Raw genomic sequence first — 6,995 nt, forward strand, 5'->3', positions numbered from 1 at the left:
TACTGGAGGGGGGGGGGCACACCAGGCTATATACTGGGGGCGCAGTGACTGCTGACTATATACTAAGAGCAAAGACTGGCAGACTATATACTGGGGGGGGGGGGGGCAGGGGCTGGCAGGTTATATTCTGAGGGGCAAGGGCTAGCTGTATACTGGGTGGGCAGGCTAAATACTGGGGGTAAGGTGGCTGTGAGGCTATACACTGGAGGCAGGGGCTTCAGGCTATATACTGTGGGACAGGGGTTCCGGCTGTATACTGGGGGGCAGGGGCAGTATATAACACTGAGTAGTCAGCCAGCCCCCTGCCCCAGTAGTCAGCCAGTCCCTGCCCCAGTAGTCAGCCAGCCCCTGCACCAGTAGTCATCCAACCCCCTGCCCCAGTAGTCAGCCAGCCCCCTGCCGCAGTAGTCAGCCAGCTCCCCGCACCAGTAGTCAGCCAACCCCCTGCACCAGTAGTCAGCCTGCCTCAGTAGTCAGCCAGCCCCCTGCCCCAGTAGTCAGCCAGCCCCCTGCCCCAGTAGTCAGCCAGCCCCCCTACCCCAGTAGTCAGCCAGCCTCCTGCCCCCGTAGTAAGCCAGTCCCCTGCCCTAGTAGTCAGCCACCCCCCTGCACCAGTAGTCAGCCTGCCCCAGTAGTCAGCCAGGCCCATGCCCCAGTAGTCAGCCAGCCCCCTGCACCAGTAGTTAGCCAGCCCCCTGCCCCAGTAGTCAGCCAGAACCCTGCCCCAGTAGTCGTCCAGCCACCTGCCCCAGTGTTTATCCAGCCCCCTGCCCCAATAGTCAGTCTGCCCCCGTAGTCGGGCAGCCCCCTGCCCCAGTAGTTAGCCAGCCCCCGGCCCCAGTAGTCAGCCAGCTCCCTGCACCAGTAGTCGGCCAACCTCCTGCACCAGTAGTCAGCCAGCCCCCTGCCCCAGTAGTCAGCCAGCCCCCTATCCCAGTAGTCAACCAGAACCCTGCCCGAGTAGTCAGCCAGCCCCCGGCCACAGTAGTCAGCCAGCCCCCGGCCACAGTAGTCAGCCAGCCCCCGGCCATAGTAGTCAGCCAGCCCCCGGCCACAGTAGTCAGCCAGCCCCCTGCACCAGTAGTCAGCCAGCCCCCTGCACCAGTAGTCAGCCAGCCCCCTGCACCAGTAGTCAGCCAGCCCCCTGCACCAGTAGTCAGCTTCTATTGTCACATGATGTGTCCCTCTGGTTTGTCAGATGTTTATCACATACAGAGATACAAGTGCAATCATATTATGGGAGCAGAAGCTTTTATTGTCAGGTAGGAGGAGTTACTGCAGCGAGTCAGTATCTGCAGGACCTCTCCTTCTTCTTCAGGACCTCTGCAATTCTCCCTGGCAGCTCTCACTCACCTTCTGCACCAAATCCTGACTGATCGCCGTCCGAGTTCATCTTCGGGTCCTCCTGCTTCTCCTTGAATGCCTCCGGCTCCTCTTCGGGTCCCCACACGATGTCAGCGGTGCACACAACGTGTGTCAGCCATAACCCAAAGAGGAGCCGGAGCACCCGAAGCTGGAAGATAGGCTTGGCATGCTAAGGGGCTGGCTATGTACTAGGGGGGCAAGCTATATACTGGGGGCGCAGTGACTGCTGACTATATACTAAGAGCAAAGGCTGGCAGACTATATACTGGAGGGGGGGGGCACACCAGGCTATATACTGGGGGCGCAGTGACTGCTGACTATATACTAAGAGCAAAGACTGGCAGACTATATACTGGGGGGGGGCAGGGGCTGGCAGGTTATATTCTGAGGGGCAAGGGCTAGCTGTATACTGGGTGGGCAGGCTAAATACTGGGGGTAAGTTGGCTGTGAGGCTATACACTGGAGGCAGGGGCTTCAGGCTATATACTGTGGGACAGGGGTTCCGGCTGTATACTGGGGGGCAGGGGCAGTATATAACACTGAGTAGTCAGCCAGCCCCCTGCCCCAGTAGTCAGCCAGTCCCTGCCCCAGTAGTCAGCCAGCCCCTGCCCCAGTAGTCAGCCAGCCCCTGCACCAGTAGTCATCCAACCCCCTGCCCCAGTTGTCAGCCAGCCCCCTGCCGCAGTAGTCAGCCAGCTCCCCGCACCAGTAGTCAGCCAACCCCCTGCACCAGTAGTCAGCCTGCCTCAGTAGTCAGCCAGCCCCCTGCCCCAGTAGTCAGCCAGGCCCATGCCCCAGTAGTCAGCCAGCCCCCTGCACCAGTAGTTAGCCAGCCCCCTGCCCCAGTAGTCAGCCAGCCCCCTGCCCCAGTAGTCAGCCAGCCCCCCTACCCCAGTAGTCAGCCAGCCTCCTGCCCCCGTAGTAAGCCAGTCCCCTGCCCTAGTAGTCAGCCACCCCCCTGCACCAGTAGTCAGCCAGGCCCATGCCCCAGTAGTCAGCCAGCCCCCTGCACCAGTAGTTAGCCAGCCCCCTGCCCCAGTAGTCAGCCAGAACCCTGCCCCAGTAGTCAGCCAGCCCCCTGTGACCAGAACCCTGCCCCAGTAGTCGTCCAGCCACCTGCCCCAGTGTTTATCCAGCCCCCTGCCCCAATAGTCAGTCTGCCCCCGTAGTCAGGCAGCCCCCTGCCCCAGTAGTTAGCCAGCCCCCGGCCCCAGTAGTCAGCCAGCTCCCTGCACCAGTAGTCGGCCAACCTCCTGCACCAGTAGTCAGCCAGCCCCCTGCCCCAGTAGTCAGCCAGCCCCCTATCCCAGTAGTCAACCAGAACCCTGCCCGAGTAGTCAGCCAGCCCCCGGCCACAGTAGTCAGCCAGCCCCCGGCCATAGTAGTCAGCCAGCCCCCGGCCACAGTAGTCAGCCAGCCCCTGCCACAGTAGTGAGCCAGCCCCCTGCACCAGTAGTCAGCCAGCCCCCTGCACCAGTAGTCAGCCAGCCCCCTGCACCAGTAGTCAGCCAGCTCCCTGCACCAGTATTCAGCCAGCCCCCTGCACCAGTAGTCAGCTTCTATTGTCACATGATGGGGCAGATTTACTTACCCGGTCCGTTCGCGATCCAGCGGCGCGTTCTCTGCACTGGATTCGGGGCCGGCCGAGATTCATCAAAGCAGTTCCTCCGCCGTCCACCAGGTGGCGCTGCTGCGCTGAAGTCCGCTGGAATGCCTCGAAATACACCGGCCTATCCAGGATGAAGGTGAGTGAAATTTTCGCGACACAATTTTTTTTTTAAATGCGGCGGTTTTTCCGAATACGTCGGGTTTTCGTTCGGCCACGCCCCCCGATTTCTGTCGCGCGCATGCCGGCGCAACCCGGGGCAATTCAGGTACAATCGGCGCAAATCAGAAATATTCGGGTAACACGTCGAGAAAACGCGAATCTGGCCTTTAGTAAATGACCCCCGATGTGTCCCTCTGGTTTGTCAGATGTTTATCACATACAGAGATACAAGTGCAATCATATTATGGGAGCAGAAGCTTTTATTGTCAGGTAGGAGGAGTTACTGCAGCGAGTCAGTATCTGCAGGACCTCTCCTTCTTCTTCAGGACCTCTGCAATTCTCCCTGGCAGCTCTCACTCACCTCCTGCACCAAATCCTGACTGATCGCCGTCCATTCTTACTTTGGGTCAGCGATGTCAGCGGTGCACACAACGTGTGTCAGCCATAACCCAAAGAGGAGCCGGAGCACCCGAAGCTGGAAGATAGGCTTGGCATGCTAAGGGGCTGGCTATGTACTAGGGGGGCAAGCTATATACTGGGGGCGCAGTGACTGCTGACTATATACTAAGAGCAAAGGCTGGCAGACTATATACTGGAGGGGGGGACACACACCAGGCTATATACTGGGGGCGCAGTGACTGCTGACTATATACTAAGAGCAAAGACTGGCAGACTATATACTGGGGGGGGGGGCAGGGGCTGGCAGGTTATATTCTGAGGGGCAAGGGCTAGCTGTATACTGGGTGGGCAGGCTAAATACTGGGGGTAAGTTGGCTGTGAGGCTATACACTGGAGGCAGGGGCTTCAGGCTATATACTGTGGGACAAGGGCTGCAGGCTATATACTGGGGGGCAGGGGCAGTATATAACACTGAGTAGTCAGCCAGCCCCCTGCCCCAGTAGTCAGCCAGTCCACTGCCCCAGTAGTCAGCCAGCCCCTGCCCCAGTTGTCAGCCAGCCTCCTGCCCCCGTAGTAAGCCAGTCCCCTGTCCTAGTAGTCAGCCAGCCCCTGCACCAGTAGTCATCCAACCCCCTGCCCCAGTAGTCAGCCAGCCCTCTGCCGCAGTATTCAGCCAGCTCCCTGCACCAGTAGTCAGCCAACCCCCTGCACCAGTAGTCAGCCAGCCCCCTGCCCCAGTAGTCAGCCAGGCCCATGCCCCAGTAGTCAGCCAGCCCCCTGCACCAGTAGTTAGCCAGCCCCCTGCCCCAGTAGTCAGCCAGCCAGCCCCCCTACCCCAGTAGTCAGCCAGGCCCATGCCCCAGTAGTCAGCCAGCCCCCTGCACCAGTAGTTAGCCAGCCCCCTGCCCCAGTAGTCAGCCAGCCAGCCCCCCTACCCCAGTAGTCAGCCAGCCTCCTGCCCCCGTAGTAAGCCAGTCCCCTGCCCCAGTATTTATCCAGCCCCCTGCCCCAATAGTCAGTCTGCCCCCGTAGTCAGGCAGACCCCTGCCCCAATAGTTAGCCAGCCCCCGGCCCCAGTAGTCAGCCAGCTCCCTGCACCAGTAGTCAGCCAACCTCCTGCACCAGTAGTCAGCCAGCCCCCTGCCCCAGTAGTCAGCCAGCCCCCCTATCCCAGTAGTCAGCCAGAACCCTGCCCGAGTAGTCAGCCAGCCCCCTGCCCCAGTAGTTAGCCAGCCCCCTGCCCCAGTAGTCAGCCAGCCCCCCTACCCCAGTAGTCAGCCAGCCTCCTGGCCCCGTAGTAAGCCAGTCCCCTGCCCTAGTAGTCAGCCAGCCCCTGCACCAGTAGTCAGCCACCCCCCCCGGCCCCAGTAGTCAGCCAGCCCCCTGCCACAGTAGTCAGCCAGCTCCCTGCACCAGTAGTCAGCCTGCCCCAGTAGTCAGCCAGGCCCATGCCCCAGTAGTCAGCCAGCCCCCTGCACCAGTAGTCAGCCAGTCCCCCTACCCCAGTAGTCAGCCAGCCTCCTGCCCCCGTAGTAAGCCAGTCCCCTGCCCTAGTAGTCAGCCAGCCCCTGCACCAGTAGTCAGCCACCCCCCGGCTCCAGTAGTCAGCCAGCCCCCTGCCACAGTAGTCAGCCAGCTCCCTGCACCAGTAGTCAGCCAGGCCCATGCCCCAGTAGTCAGCCAGCCCCCTGCACCAGTAGTTAGCCAGCCCCCTGCCCCAGTAGTCAGCCAGCCCCCCTACCCCAGTAGTCAGCCAGCCCCCCTACCCCAGTAGTCAGCCAGCCCCCTGTGACCAGAACCCTGCCCCAGTAGTCATCCAGCCACCTGCCCCAGTATTTATCCAGCCCCCTGCCCCAATAGTCAGTCTGCCCCCGTAGTCAGGCAGACCCCTGCCCCAGTAGTTAGCCAGCCCCCGGCCCCAGTAGTCAGCCAGCTCCCTGCACCAGTAGTCAGCCAACCTCCTGCACCAGTAGCCAGCCAGCCCCCTGCCCCAGTAGTCAGCCAGCCCCCCTATCCCAGTAGTCTGCCAGAACCCTGCCCGAGTAGTCAGCCAGCCCCCTGCCCCAGTAGTTAGCCAGACCCCTGCCCCAGGAGTCAGCCAGCCCCCGGCCACAGTAGTCAGCCAGCCCCCGGCCACAGTAGTCAGCCAGCCCCCGGCCACAGTAGTCAGCCAGCCCCCTGCACCAGTAGTCAGCCAGCCCCCTGCACCAGTAGTCAGCCAGCCCCCTGCACCAGTAGTCAGCCAGCCCCCTGCACCAGTAGTCAGCCAGAATCCTGCCCGAGTAGTCAGCCAGCCCCCTGCCCCAGTAGTTAGCCGGACCCCTGCCCCAGGAGTCAGCCAGCCCCCGCCACAGTAGTCAGCCAGACCCCGGCCAAAGTAGTCAGCCAGCCCCCGGCCACAGTAGTCAGCCAGCCCCCGGCCACAGTAGTCAGCCAGCCCCCGGCCACAGTAGTCAGCCAGCCCCGGCCACAGTAGTGAGCCAGCCCCCTGCACCAGTAGTCAGCCAGCCCCCTGCACCAGTAGTCAGCCAGCCCCCTGAACCAGTAGTCAGCCAGCCTGCTGCCCCAGTAGTCAGCCAGCACCCTGCACCAGTAGTCAGCCAGCCCCCTGCACCTATAGTCAGCAAGCCCCCTGCCCCAGTATTTATCCAGCCCCTTGCCCCAGTAGTCAGCCAGCCCCATGCCCCAGTAGTCAGCCAGTCCCCTGCACCAGTAGTCAGCCAGCCCCCTGCACCAGTAGTCAGCCATCCCCCTGCACCGGTAGTCAGCCAGCCCCCTGCACCAGTAGTCAGCCAGTCCCCTGCAGCAGTAGTCAGCCAGCCCCCTCCCCCAGTAGTCAGCCAGCCCCCTCCCCGAGTAGTCAGCCAGCCCCCTGTCCCAGTAATTAGCCAGCTCCCTGCCCCAGTAGTCAGCCCCCTGCCCCAGTAGTCAGCCAGCCCCTTGCACCAGTAGTCAGCCAGCCCCCTGCCCCAGTAGTCAGCCAGCCCCTTGCACCAGTAGTCAGCCGGCCCCCTGCCCCAGTAGTCAGCCAGCTCCCTGCCCCAGTAGTCAGCCAGTCCCCCTGCCCCAGTAGTTAGCCAGCCCCCTGCCCCAGTAGTCAGCCAGCCCCCTGCCCCAGTAGTCAGCCAGCCCCCTGCACCAGAAGTCAGCCAGCCCCTGCACCAGTAGTTAGCCAGCCCCCTGCCCCAGTAGTCAGCCAGCCCCCTGCCCTAGTAGTCAGCCAGCCCCCCTACCCCAGTAGTCAGCCAGAACCCTGCCCCAGTAGTCAGCCAGCCCCCTGTGACCAGAACCCTGCCCCAGTAGTCAGCCAGCCACCTGCCCCAGTATTTATCCAGCCCCCTGCCCCAATAGTCAGTCTGCCCCCGTAGTCAGGCAGACCCCTGCCCCAGTAGTTAGCCAGCCCCCGGCCCCAGTAGTCAGCCAACCTCCTGCACCAGTAGTCAGCCAACCTCCTGCACCAGTA

This window comes from Engystomops pustulosus, chromosome 11 (assembly GCF_040894005.1).
Source record: "Engystomops pustulosus chromosome 11, aEngPut4.maternal, whole genome shotgun sequence".
In the NCBI taxonomy this organism is placed as follows: Eukaryota; Metazoa; Chordata; class Amphibia; order Anura; family Leptodactylidae; genus Engystomops; species Engystomops pustulosus.